General features: G+C 42.2%; 1 protein-coding gene across 2 annotated transcripts in view; it reads left to right on the top strand.

The window, feature by feature from the left end:
* The window catches only part of KLHL1 (kelch like family member 1), a 501813-nt gene that overhangs the window by 425990 nt on the left and 62574 nt on the right, over positions 1-13249 (top strand). The window lies entirely within an intron of this gene.

Raw genomic sequence — 13249 nt, 5'->3', positions numbered from 1 at the left:
ACAGAATAGGTCCTGAGAATATAAGAAATTGACTAGCTAATCTAAGGGGTGGGAAACATCTGGCACACCAGCCACACACAGTTTATTAGGGCTAGCCACTGGCAGGCCATCCATTCATTTACATGAGTATCCATAGGCATGGTTATTCAAGGCTACCAGTTATCTGCTGTTTGCTGTTTTCAGCCAATGGGAGCTGCAAGAAGTGGCTATCTTTTTATTGGATCAACTTCTGTTAGTGTGGGAGGCATCCTTTCAAACTTACGCAGAACTTTTTTCATGTTTTCAGACATGAAGCACCTCCACTTCCAGGTGGGAGTCTTAACCCCCAGAATATAGTATCATTCTTACTTTCTCAGAGCAGCGTACACTGGATCAGCTTCACCAGGAGAAATTGAAGAAGTCCTCCATAAACATATCTCATAATGCAGTGATTGGCACACCGTTGTGAGTGACCCCTACTCCAATTTCTTTTCCCTCACAGGACAAAGGGGAAGTGCTTTCCCCACTTTTTGAGTGATATTTTACCACTGAGCTCAAATGATAAGATAGGCGCTAAGACCGCCTAAGTCTCTGGATCCAGGCCCTAAACCTTCCTCTCGGGCTACACTACAACAATCTGTCGACAGAAGTTACTGTCAGAAGAAATCTTCTGGCAAAACTTCTGTTGACAGATCACATCCACACAAAATCAGTTCTGATGACAGACAGCAGCTAGACTGCCCAGCCGCTCTCTTGACAGAATTGCAACTGGAAGCTCAGCAAACAGGGCTGCCCGGTGAATTGGAAGCCCCGTCTATTGACAGAGGGCTCTGCAGAGCGTATACATGGCTTTTTCTGTCCACAGAAACTGTTGACAAAGGCATTATTCCTCATCACGGAGAGGCACAACGCTCTTGGCAGAAGTACCAAGTTTTGTTGACAGATTTTTTACAAAATGCATTTTGTGTGTAGACACGCCCCAAGTTTTGTCAACAAAACTCTCTAGTGTCAGCATAGCCTCAGTGTTTACTACTTGACTAGGTTAGGCAGCTCCCACTTTGCTGGTTTTTGTGACTCCCATTCTTAGGCTTCTAACTCTTCTTGTGCATTGTATAGGGAGATTGGGCCTCTGGGTCGGTAGACTCGGCTACATAGAAGGATGCCTAAATTATGAGTATTGCAACACTGAGTCTAGATGCCATGTATTAATTTGAACGTTGATAAAATCTAAAAGGGAAATATCTGTGGTTTTGTCTAATTACTGAACCCAGCTGTTTTTATTCAAACATTAGAGCCAGAGGCTCAGCTGGTGTGAGTTTCATTAACCTCAATTGATTTATACAAGCTGAGGACCCAACTAATTAATAAGGAACTCTCTGGTAGGGTTTCTTTTTGGGGTAGTGGTTAGAAAAATTAAGACTGAGACTTAGGATATGTTTATGTATATATTGTATTGGGATTAGGCTTGGCAAAGATGAGTCCCATCACTGGAGAGCTGCTATGGCTATGGTGTAGCTGGAACATATTTTTGAAATTCCAGCTAGGCAGCAGCAGGGCATTTTAGTCTGACTTGATAAAATTAGTGTTATTACCCTCTCTAGAGATGAGAACATCTCTTTTCTCTAAAAACAAAAGGAAAATGAGTCTTATGGAATAGGTTTAAGAGTTTTGTTTATCACATTCATTATGCAGCAATCTTCAGCTGATTTCTTTTAGGGAAAATTCTGTTAAGTTAAATATTTTTCTGTGGGCTGAAATGAATTACATCCCCCCTTAAAAGCAATTTTTCCTCACCATTTCAATATCTCTGGCAATTTTTTTTCATAAAACACATTCCTTTACTACAAATTCCTATATTTTATGTCTACTTGAGTAATTGGTAGTTGATAATGCTAATGATTGTTTGATTCACTTCAAGAGAAGGTTCATTACATAAGGTTCTCAATAGCTGTTAACAATATTCTTTTTTTTCTTTCTTTTTATTAATGTAATTACAATCCATAAGTGAAGTCTGTCAATATTTGTACTGGATTATGTCTGCATGATGTGAAAACATAGTTTAAGCACTTATTTTCTCATCAGCAATTATTTAAAGAGCTCAACAGCGGTCACATCTTTGGAAGTGTGTATGACCCTTGCTCCTTATCCTATGTCAACAAAGAAAGATTATGAGCATGAACAAAATGATGTAAATTTAACCTTATGTTTTCATCAATGCAAATTGATGAAAAAAATAATTCTTTTATGGAATTCCATCCTACTGTCTCTTATGGAATTCCATCCTACTCTCTTGCCAAGTCTCAGGAAACATATTCTCATTTTTAAAAATTCTATAATGCTTTGGGGCTTGGCGAAAGACATCCCTCTGCTGCAGTCCGGAGCTTCTGTACAGGGCTTAATAGCCCTTGCATGGGGCTTAAAAAGACTTCCCCCTAACTTCTGGGCAGGGTCTAGTATGTTTTTGTTTTAGATGGGACCTGCTTCAAATTTGCTTAATTGTTTCTTATAGGTAGCTTCAATGAGCAGCAGTGATTACACCCACTGGCTTAAATTACATTTCTCCCAACCCACATCATCATCAATAACCATGGGCTCAGCGCCCATTGTTGTCTGATGCCTCTCTCACTATTTCCTTCCATCTTTCCCTATCCAGTGCAGAGTGGCTTAGTTTCTGTAGACTAGCTCCGCATCAATCTACTACATCATCTATCCATTCTCTGTGGGGTCTGCCTCTCCTATTCAAACCATCCATTATGCCGATTACTAGGGTCTTGATTTTTCATTCATTGTTCATTCCACAAATATGTCCAAATAGTTGTAGCTTCCATTTTATAACCTTCTGCAGCAGGTTCTCTTTCGGCTGTATCTTCCTATATAATTCCTCATCGGTGACCTTCTGCATCCATCCTATTCGCAGAATCTTTCTATAACAACTCCTTTCGAATGCCAGTATTCTTCTTTTCGAATCTTTTGTTATCACCCGTTTCACATCCATACAACATGCTGCCGAATATACAAGTTTTTAAGATGCCCAGGTTCGTTCTTAAGCTAATTGCTTCACTTTTCCAGATCTTATCCATCACCTTCAAATTCACTCTTGCTTTCGCTGTTCTAGGCGCTATTTCCTTCTTACCATCTAGATCATATGTTATGTTGCTCCCCAGATATGTGAACTTCTCTACATTCTCTAGTTCAATACCATTGACACTGGTCTTCCTTCCTATTTCCTTATCTCCAAATAGCATTGTTTTTGTTTTATCAATGTTCATAATCAGTCCGTACCACTTCCCTTCATTTAACACCCGCACTGTTTTCGCTAGCTTCTGCTCACAATATATTTTTTAAAAAAACTTTGCATAATAATCAAACTTTTGGAGAAAGAAATTGCAGATAAGACAGAGAAAATGTTGCTCTCCCCTATTCATAATTAGCTTTGTTATTTAACAAACACTTATTTTCTTATACTGTTGACGCAAACATTTAAACATATTTGATTAAGCATGTAGTAGAATCCCATTAAAGAAGGTGGGATTCAAGGACATGCTTGTGGGTTTTGCTTAACTGGGATTGTTTCTTGAACTGTGGCTAAGAAGAGAAGTGATTAAAAGCTGGAGGGGAGAGCTCAGACTTTTATTTTGCCAGAGTTTCTGATTCATTTATGAGCAATGAGAAGTTCAGTTTCTGGAAAGATGACCTGGAAGGAAAGAGGATGAGAAGCAGCCGGGGTTATATACCACATAAAAGTGAACAGAACAGAATGAGGTAATATGAAATTAACTGGCTATGAAGAGAATCTGTGTCTAAATTTGTGGACTTTTTTACAGTTTTGCTTTATTATAATTTCTATAATATATTTCCATCTCTGTTCATAACCTAAAAACTCCCTTGAAAGGGAAAAAAATGCCTTTTCTCACTCAAATGCTCCTGGCCCCATTTTAAATATAATTACTTGAGACTGATTTTAAATAGGACTAAACTGAAATTTGGATTCAAATGGGCTGAATCAATGGGCTGAATTTCAACCAAAATTTCAGGATTTGGCTTAAACTGAATAATTTTTCAAAAATCTGTTTTATGACTAATGAATAAGGAGAGATCTGGGACCTCTGTGCGATTTTCGTTCTATGCTTGATTTTGACAAATATATTCTTTACTTCATGGCCATTCATGGTGCTGCTCCAGATAGAACAAAGGTTTTTCCCACCTTCCAGAGAGCCACGTTATAGAAATTATAATTAAGCAAAACTGTAAAACAGTCCACAACTTTTAGATGCAGATTTTATTTCTCATATTAACTTCAGTAATCAATTAAAACAGATTTTATTATGGAGATGAATCTGAAGCCATGTCTACATTTAGTAAAAACTTCGAAATATCCATCATCATCATCATCATCATCATCATCAATAACCGTGGGCTCAGCGCCTGTTGGTGTCTGATGCCTCTCTCACTATTTCCTTCCATCTTTCCCTGTCCAGTGCGGAGTGGCTTAGTTTCTGTAGACCAGCTCTGCACCAATCTACTACATCATCTATCCATTCTCTGTGGGGTCTGCCTCTTCTATTCGAACCACTAATGGCCAAATAGAAGAATACTAATGAGGTGCTGAAATGCATATTCAGTGTCTCGTTAGCATGCTAGCAGCCATGGCACTTCGAAAGTGCCGTGGTCGAGTCCCACCAGCTCGTCTACACTAGAGTCCTTTTCGAAAGAACCCCACCAACATCAAAATCCTCTTATTCCTATGAACTCATAGATTCCTATGAGGGGATTCGTATGAGCTCATAGGAATAAGGGGATTTCGATGTTGGTATGGTCCTTTTGAAAAGGACCCTGGTGTAGATGAGCGTCACAGGAGTGAACCGCAGTACTGTGGAAGTGCTGTGGGCACCACCATGCTAATGAGGTGCTGCATATGCATTTCAGCACCTCATTAGTATTCTTCAATTTGTCTATTAGCATGGCCATTTTGAAGTTTTTACTAAGTGTAGACATATTCTGAATTAGCAGCAGCAGTGTTTTATTAGAGTTGAGGTCACTTAGATGTTTCCAGAATTATGTATGTGTGTGATTGGATGTTGAGAATAGAAGCATAAGTTTTTGGTGTATCTTTATTTTTATTGACATATTATGAAAACATCCAGAATATTTAGATCTATTCAAGATATATTAAAAATACAAAAGCATGTAGGAATCAGAAAAAACATAATCATTTAAATAAATATAAAATAAAGGCTTCAAGTTATTAATAGATTAAATATAGGGAATTAAGACAAGTGAAAAAACAAAACATTGCTGTTTAGTATTAGCATACCATTTTCTTCAGTCCATCATTAAGCTGTAGAAAAGAAACAATATAAAAAATTAGGTACTGTCAGTTACCAGAAATCTATTATGAATGAAAGAATGTTTAAAACTCAAATGTTTGCTGAAAAGAAAAAATAACACTTTATATTCAGTGTATTATTTTATGATGAAATGCCAAAATTCACAACTAATAACGTAGTCATTTCTGCAATTCAGTCATTAAAAAGATAGATATAAAATTCTAATAAAGCTGTTCAGTGGAGCAACAAATACAACAGAGCCCACTGAAACATATAAAGATCAAACCACAGATCTGAAACAGGTTGATACTGAGAGCCCATAATCAGGAACTGATTGAACATGAGAATTAAGCAGATTAAAAATAAAGTTTATGGGGTGAATATGGACACTGTTCTACTTAATATATCTTACGGGAAAGACTCTTTGCTGTCTGCAAAGAAGAAGAGTCCTGCAAAGCTTGTGAAGAAGAGAGTCAGTGAGACATTTTTAGCAAGGTATTCATAAGAAATAACACAAAGTCAATGAGCTCAAGGAATAAGCTAGGAAAACCATCCTGCTGGCAAATGAGGGGCATAGTTGAAAGATGCTGTTTGTCCAATAGTGAACACCCCAAGATCAGTACCAATGTTCTTTGTATCTAAAGTGGGTGGGGTAACTTTGAGGCGAATGGTAACCTAATTTTAGGTTTCTATTTTGAAAATTTTGGCCATACTTGTTAAGCAATGAAAATGACTTAGAGATTATCCAAGACCATCATGGGGTCTTGGGGGTTAGCACCAGATTTGCTGGGGCCTTGAGCAGTGTGGATGTACCTCAGCTCCTGGGCCCCAGAAGGGAAGGGGGTTCAGGCACAAGGGGCAAGGCTAGGAGCTAGCCTTCCCCAACCAGCCTCAGAGCTACCCATGCTTTACCTTGTGGGGCTCCAGCAGCAATTTAAAGAGCCTCTGCTTCTGCTGTGGTAGTGGGAGTGGTGGCCAGGAGTTGCGGTCCCTTTTACATTTCTGGGTATTAGGGCAGCTGTTACCTTCCCCCACTACACCCCCACCTCCCACTGATGGTTCTGCTGAAATATCAACATAGAACTTAATCAGAGAGTTCACAATCTGACTAGAAGAGAAGTCAACTGAGATTTCATTTTTATCTTAAATTTTATCACATGACATTAATTCAGCATATCCTCAGGCAAAGCACAAAGCATTGGAAAGCAGAAAAGTAAATCCAAATAAAAGCCTTGCTCCTGTACAAGCATGCCTGCATCCAGGTGGTTCTCACTTTTGTTTCATTCATAAAGAGTGATGTTGAATTCAGGTTGTGTTGAACCAGTGGCATTTTATTAAACCCTAAGGATGACACTCCTGGTGGCTAAAAACCTTTCCTGTTCCCCCGGTGTCCTGTTAATATTGGTTCCTCTAGGGAATTCGAAAATATCTTCCCTAGTGGATAAACATTTAAACATAAACTCTTTTTAAAAAATATGCCCTGATCTCCACCCTATTTCTCTTCAGCCAGAAGTTATTAGCACAAACTTGAGCTGGAGGCTCATCCTTATGAGAAACTCAATCCAGCTACGTAGATTTGGGGAAATTTTGATCTGCACGTCAGGCAGCCCTACTAGAAGAGATGCATCTCTTTGTTTCTCTCACTTATCCCTAAATCTAGCAAACTTGCTATGGAGCCTGCTCCCTGTCCGTGACTTTGGCCGTGTCTACGCTATCCAAAAACTTTGAAATGGCCATGCAAATGGCCATTTCGAAGTTTACTAATGAAGCGCTGAAATACATATTCAGCGCCTCATTAGCATGCGGGCGGCTGCGGCGCTTCGAAATTGACACGGCTCACTGCCGCGCGGCTCATCCAGATGGGGCTCCTTTTCAAAAGGACCCCACCTACTTCGACGTCCCCTTATTCCTATGAGAAGATGGGAATAAGGGGACTTCATAGTAGGCGGGGTTCTTTCGAAAAGGAGCCCCATCTGGACAAGCCGCGCAGCGGCGAGCTGCGTCAATTTCGAAGCACCACGGCTGCCCGCATGCTAATGAAGCGCTGAATAGGTATTTCAGCGCTTCATTAGTAAACTTCGAAATGGCCATTTGCATGGCCATTTCGAAGTTTTTGGCTAGTATAGACATAGCCTTTGAGTTCTGAATGTGTCTCCCTCTCTCTGTTAGGTGCTAATCTAGGCTCTCTCTGGGTGCTGTGTCTTTTTACTTGTCCATATTCAGCTCATCTTTCATTTGAAAATATTTCTGTTCTTTTGGTATTTTGTAGTCTTTTGCCCACCTTGCTCATATCAGTGTTGAATGACTGCAGCTGGATCTCACTTTCTGTAGCTTCTTTAATTTCCATCAGCTTTGGTGTTGAAACTGGACCATATGGATGTATTTATATATCCTCTGCCCAGGGCAAACACCAGTAAACATAGAATCATAGAATCACAGAACAATAGAGTTGGAAGAGACCTATAAAAGTCATCAAGTCCAGCCCCACGCTCTAAGCAGGACCAAACCCATCAGATCAGCCCAGCCATGGTTTGTCGAGGCAAGACTTAAACACCTCCAGGGATGGAGACTCCACTACTTCCCTGGGTAGACCATTCCAATGCTTCACCACCCTCCTCGTGAAAAAGTTTTTCCTAATGTTCAACCTGAACCTTCCCAACCACAACTTGAGACCATTGTTCTGTGTTCTGCCATCCAGGACCACTGTGAACAGCCTCTCTCCCACCTCTTTGCAACCTCCCTTCAGTAAGTTGAAGGCTGTTATCAAGCCCCTCCTCAGTCTTCTCTTCTGCAGGGTAAACAGTCCCAATTCCCTCAACCTTTCTTCATAAGTCATATGCTCCAGCCCCCTAATTATTTTGATTGCCCTCCACTGGGCCCTCTCCAGTGTATCCACATCCTTCCTATAACTGGGGCCCAGAACTGGACACAGTACTCCAGATGCAGCTTCACCAAAGCCGAATAAAGAGGAACAATCACTTCTTTGGATCTACTACCAACGCTCCTCTTGATGCAACCTAATATGCCATTAGCTTTCTTGGCTACAACGGCACACTCTTGACTCATGTCCAGCTTCTCATCCACTACAACTCCCAGGTCCTTTTCTGCAGAACTTCTACCGAGCCAGTCAGACCCCAGCCTGTAACAATGCTTGGGATTCTTCTGGCCCAAGTGCAGGACTCTGCACTTGTCCTTATTGAACCTCGTCAGATTTCTTGCAGCCAAGTCTTCCAATTTGTTTTAATCACTCTGGACCCTATCCCTACCCTCCAGTGTATCTACCTCTCCCCCTAGCTTAGTGTCATCCACAAACTTGCTGAGGGTGCAATCCAACCGCTCATCCAGGTCATCGATAAATACGTTGAACACAAAAGGACCCAGAACTGAACCTTGGGACACTCCACTAGAAACCAGCCACCATCCTGATATTGAGCCGTTGATCACTACCTGCTGGGCCTGACCTTCTAGCCAGCTGTCTATCCATCTTACCATCCATTTATCCAATCCACATTCCTTTAATTTGCTGACAAGAATATTGTGGGAGACAGTATCAAAAGCTTTGCTAAAGTCAAGATAAATCATATCCATTGATTTTCCCCTATCCACAGAGCCAGTTATCTCATCGTAGAAACTGATCAGATTGGTCAGGCATGACTTGCCCTTCATGAACCCATGCTGACTATTATTGATCACTTTCCCCTCCTTCAAGTGCCTCAAAATGATTTCCTTGAGGAGCCCCTCCATGATTTTTCCAGGGACTGATGTAAGAATCACCCTGGACAATATCTGATCTGTGTCTGGTAGCACAGGAGGCAGATCTGCATTTCCCGCAATTTATTTGGAGCACTGAGATGGGGCTTTGCCAAGACTGTGTCCAGGGATTGTGGTCCGACTGTATTATCAATCGGTGGCCCGGAGTGTGCCACAGTCACATACTCTTTTTCTGTTTGGGCATATTCCTGTTCCATCTCTGACAGGGTTTTAATGGCATAAGCAATCAGCTGCTCTTGCAAAAGAGCTCCACAGAGCCTTTTTTCTGGTGATTCACACTTGGCAGCCTGACTTGCTAAGGATATTGTTGCCTTTCAAGACCAGCAGTGCTTCAAGAAAGGAACATCCACTATTATTTATTTCAGCATGTCAAATACTTGCTATTGGGGATCTGCTTGTGAATATCCTATCTTGTGAACTGACGTGGGGTCTGCTGCTCACTCATGTGTGAACAGAATTTGGACAGAAAATATATCATTCCTCTGAAGCACTATACACCTGTCAGCCTCCACTGGCACTGGCATGTCTCTGACTGCCTTGGTTTTGCAGGGATCTTCTTTCAGTCCCTTTGCTGTGGTTAGTAGATGTTCAGCGTACATCATTTCATACAGTGTGAGTTTGATTTTATGTTCATGTGCCTGAATTACTTTAGAAAAGTTTGTTTTCTGTTCTGTGTTCATTAAGCATTGTGGGTTTCATTGCTTCATTCATTGTTTCAAAGCATTGCTCCTTTCACCTAGAATAAGGATGTCAACTACAATTATTTCAGCCCAGGTAGTCTTTCATGCAGAGTAATAAATCTTCTCTGGAATACCTCTGGTGCTGGATGTAAGCACATTGGAATATGCAGCCATCTGTAGCAACCAAATGGTACTGCCAAGGTTGACAGCATACTAGAGATTTTATCCAGGTCTATGTGCCAAAACTCATTCCTCACATTACAGACCATAAGATTTTGGCTTTGAAATGTTTTAGTATGTATTATCAGTTGTGGGTAGTAAATAGTCCAGGGTCTAGTTCTGTGTCTTTGAGTCTACAAAGAGGTGTCATTTGCCTCATAGCTTTTTTACCACTACCATGCTGCTTATGCAGGTTATACTAACTGCTACAGATGCTATAAGCCTCCTGCTTTGCAGACATCTGAGCTTCCTGCTTCCTGGATTGGCATTTTCCTTTGTTTACCTTCACAGTAAGCAAGTGTGTCATTTCACTTCAGCAAATTCACAGCTCTGATCATAGAATCATAGAACAACAGAGCTGGAAGAAACCTAAAAAAGCCATTGAGTCAAGCCCCCTGCTCTAAGCAGGACCAAACCCATCAGATCAGCTTGGCCAGGGCTTTGATGAGACGAGACTTAAACACCTCCAGGGATGGAGACTCAACTACTTCCCTGGGTAGACCATTCCAATGCTTCACCACCCTCCTAGTGAAAAAAAGTTTTTCCTAATGTTCAACCTGGACCTTCACCACCCTCCTAGTGAAAAAAAGTTTTTCCTAATGTTCAACCTGGACCTTTCCAACCGCAGCTTGCAATTGGGTTGCACAGGGTTTCAGTCACTGTCCCCCACCGAACCTACTTTAAAGCTCTCCTCACTAAGTTTTCAAGCCTACTTGCAAAAATGCTCCTTCCTCTCTTGGTTAGATGGACCCCATCTCTTCACAATAATCCTTGTGCCCAGAACAGCATCCCATGATCAAAGATTCCGAAGCCCTCTCTCCAACATCACCTGCGTAACCATGCATTTACTTCCTCAATTTGACGGTCCCTACCTAGCCCTTTCCCTTCAACAGGAGGGATGGATGAGAACACCACTTGCTCTCCAAATTCTTTGACCCTTCTTCCCAGTGCCACATAAACCGCAGTAACCTGCTCAAAGTCATTCTTGGCCATATCGTTAGTTCCCACATGCAGAAGTAGGAAGGGGTAGTATTCCGAAGGCTTGAGCAGTTTTGTAAGGCTCTCAGTCACATCGTGAATTCGAGCTCCTGGTAAACAGCACACCTCAGCTGCGTCTACACGTGCACGCTACTTCGAAGTAGCGGCACCAACTTCGAAATAGCGCCCGTCACGTCTACACGCGTCGGGCGCTATTTCGAAGTTAACTTCGACGTTAGGCGGCGAGACGTCGAAGTCGCTAACCTCATGAGGAGATAGGAATAGCGCCCTACTTCGACGTTCAACGTCGAAGTAGGGACCGTGTAGACGATCCGCGTCCTGCAACGTCGAAATTGCCGGGTCCTCCATGGCGGCCATCAGCTGCGGGGTTGAGAGATGCTCTCTCTCCAGCCCCTGCGGGGCTCTATGGTCACCGTGGGCAGCAGCCCTTAGCCCAGGGCTTCTGGCTGCTTCTGCGGCAGCTGGGGATCTATGCTGCAGGCACAGGGTCTGCAACCAGTTGTCAGCTCTGTGTATCTTGTGTTGTTTAGTGCAACTGTCTGGGAGGGGCCCTTTAAGGGAGCGGCTGGCTGTTGAGTCCGCCCTGTGATCCTGTCTGCAGCTGTGCCTGGCACCCTTATTTCGATGTGTGCTACTTTGACGTGTAGACGTTCCCTCGCTGCGCCTATTTCGATGTTGGGCTGAGCAACGTCGAAGTTGAACATCGACGTTGCCGGCCCTGGAGGACGTGTAGACGTTATTCATCGAAATAGCCTATTTCGATGTCGCAACATCGAAATAAGCTATTTCGATGTTGGGTGCACGTGTAGACGTAGCCCTCATGAGATTGCAGGTCCAGTCAGCAGATGGATGTTTCAGTCCCTCTTAGGAGGGAGTCCCCTACCACCACCACCCGTCTTTTTCTTCTGGGGGTGGTGGTCATTGAACCCACACCCCTAGGGCTACACATCCCCTGTCCTGCAGTAGAAGCAGTTCTACTGATCCTGCCTCAAAGTTCCAATAGCAAAAGATGATGCTGTGAATGCCAGCTGAACAAGTGAAACTTTATTCAACTCTGTGGACTACTCTTTTCTTGTGGTTGAGTTGCTTCAAACCTGACTCCTCTCATTTGCTGTTCCATTGGAGTTCCATTCAGAACAGTGCGTCAAGGGAATGTGCGCCAACTGACTTCAGTTCCACTGATCGTGATACTACTGTACCTGACTAAAAATAAGATTTTTTTAAAGCAATTGAGTATATATCTCTTCTCTGCTAACATTTGGTATAGCTCCTCTGAGGCTGTGTATACACTATCTCCCAATTTCAAAGGTAGCATGGGAAGTAGGGTGTCAGGAGATTATTAACAAACCGCTGCGGTGCATGTGCGGCACTTCATTAAGCTAATTCTACCCTATAGCAACTTCGAAGCAGCAAACTTCGAAGTGCCGGCTTGTGTGTAGCCGCGGCTAACCCGCCAGTACTTCAAAGTGCCTGGGCTACTTCGAAGTCCTTTTACTCCTCAAAATTTTGAGCAGTAAAGGGACTTTAAAGTAGCTCAGACACTTCAAAGTACCAGCGGGCTAGTCACAGCTCCACACAAGCCGGCACTTCGAAGTTTGCCACTTCGAAGTTGCCACAGGGGAGAATTGGCCTAATGAAGTTCTTCATATGCACCGCAGCACTTTGTTGATAATCTCCCGACACCCTACTTACCATACTCCCTTCGAAATTGGGAGATAGTGTAGATACAGCCTAACTGTGTTATTTGGGACTGAGCCTTGAGGGCTGAGCTTGTCAGAGAAACTCGACAGGGCACTGTGAAAGAGTGACCCAATGACCAATAAAAAACAGAAGGTTTTTAGATTAATTTTAAGGCAGTATTCCACATTTGATGCAGATCAGCTATTGATAAACAAGAGAACTCTCAGAAAGAAAGAGAATGTGATCAGAATCCTCCATGAGGGTTTGTCTTTGCTGCTTTTTGAACTTATGAAACTTCTGTCACATTAAGAGAATAACAGAGCATGTAATGAAGGGAATGTTGCTCATTCTGCAGGTCTCTCTTTGGTAGTACACAATGGAGGACCGACTGCTAAGTGTTCACTACACATGAATCGTTTTGCATGTAAAAATGATGAAGCACCATACAAAAATAAAGTCCACTCAAATCAGAGCAAACCAATATGTGTTTATGGTATTTTGCTTAATCTAAAATAAAAAGGTTTGTGTAATGAGCAGTTAGCAGCCTGTCTCCTGACAAAATTTATAACATATGCACACTCATGTACACTAACT

Source organism: Carettochelys insculpta, chromosome 1, assembly GCF_033958435.1.
Source record: "Carettochelys insculpta isolate YL-2023 chromosome 1, ASM3395843v1, whole genome shotgun sequence".
Lineage (NCBI taxonomy): Eukaryota > Metazoa > Chordata > Testudines > Carettochelyidae > Carettochelys > Carettochelys insculpta.
Note: the sequence above shows the minus strand (reverse complement) of the source record. Positions and strands in the feature narration are given on the sequence as shown.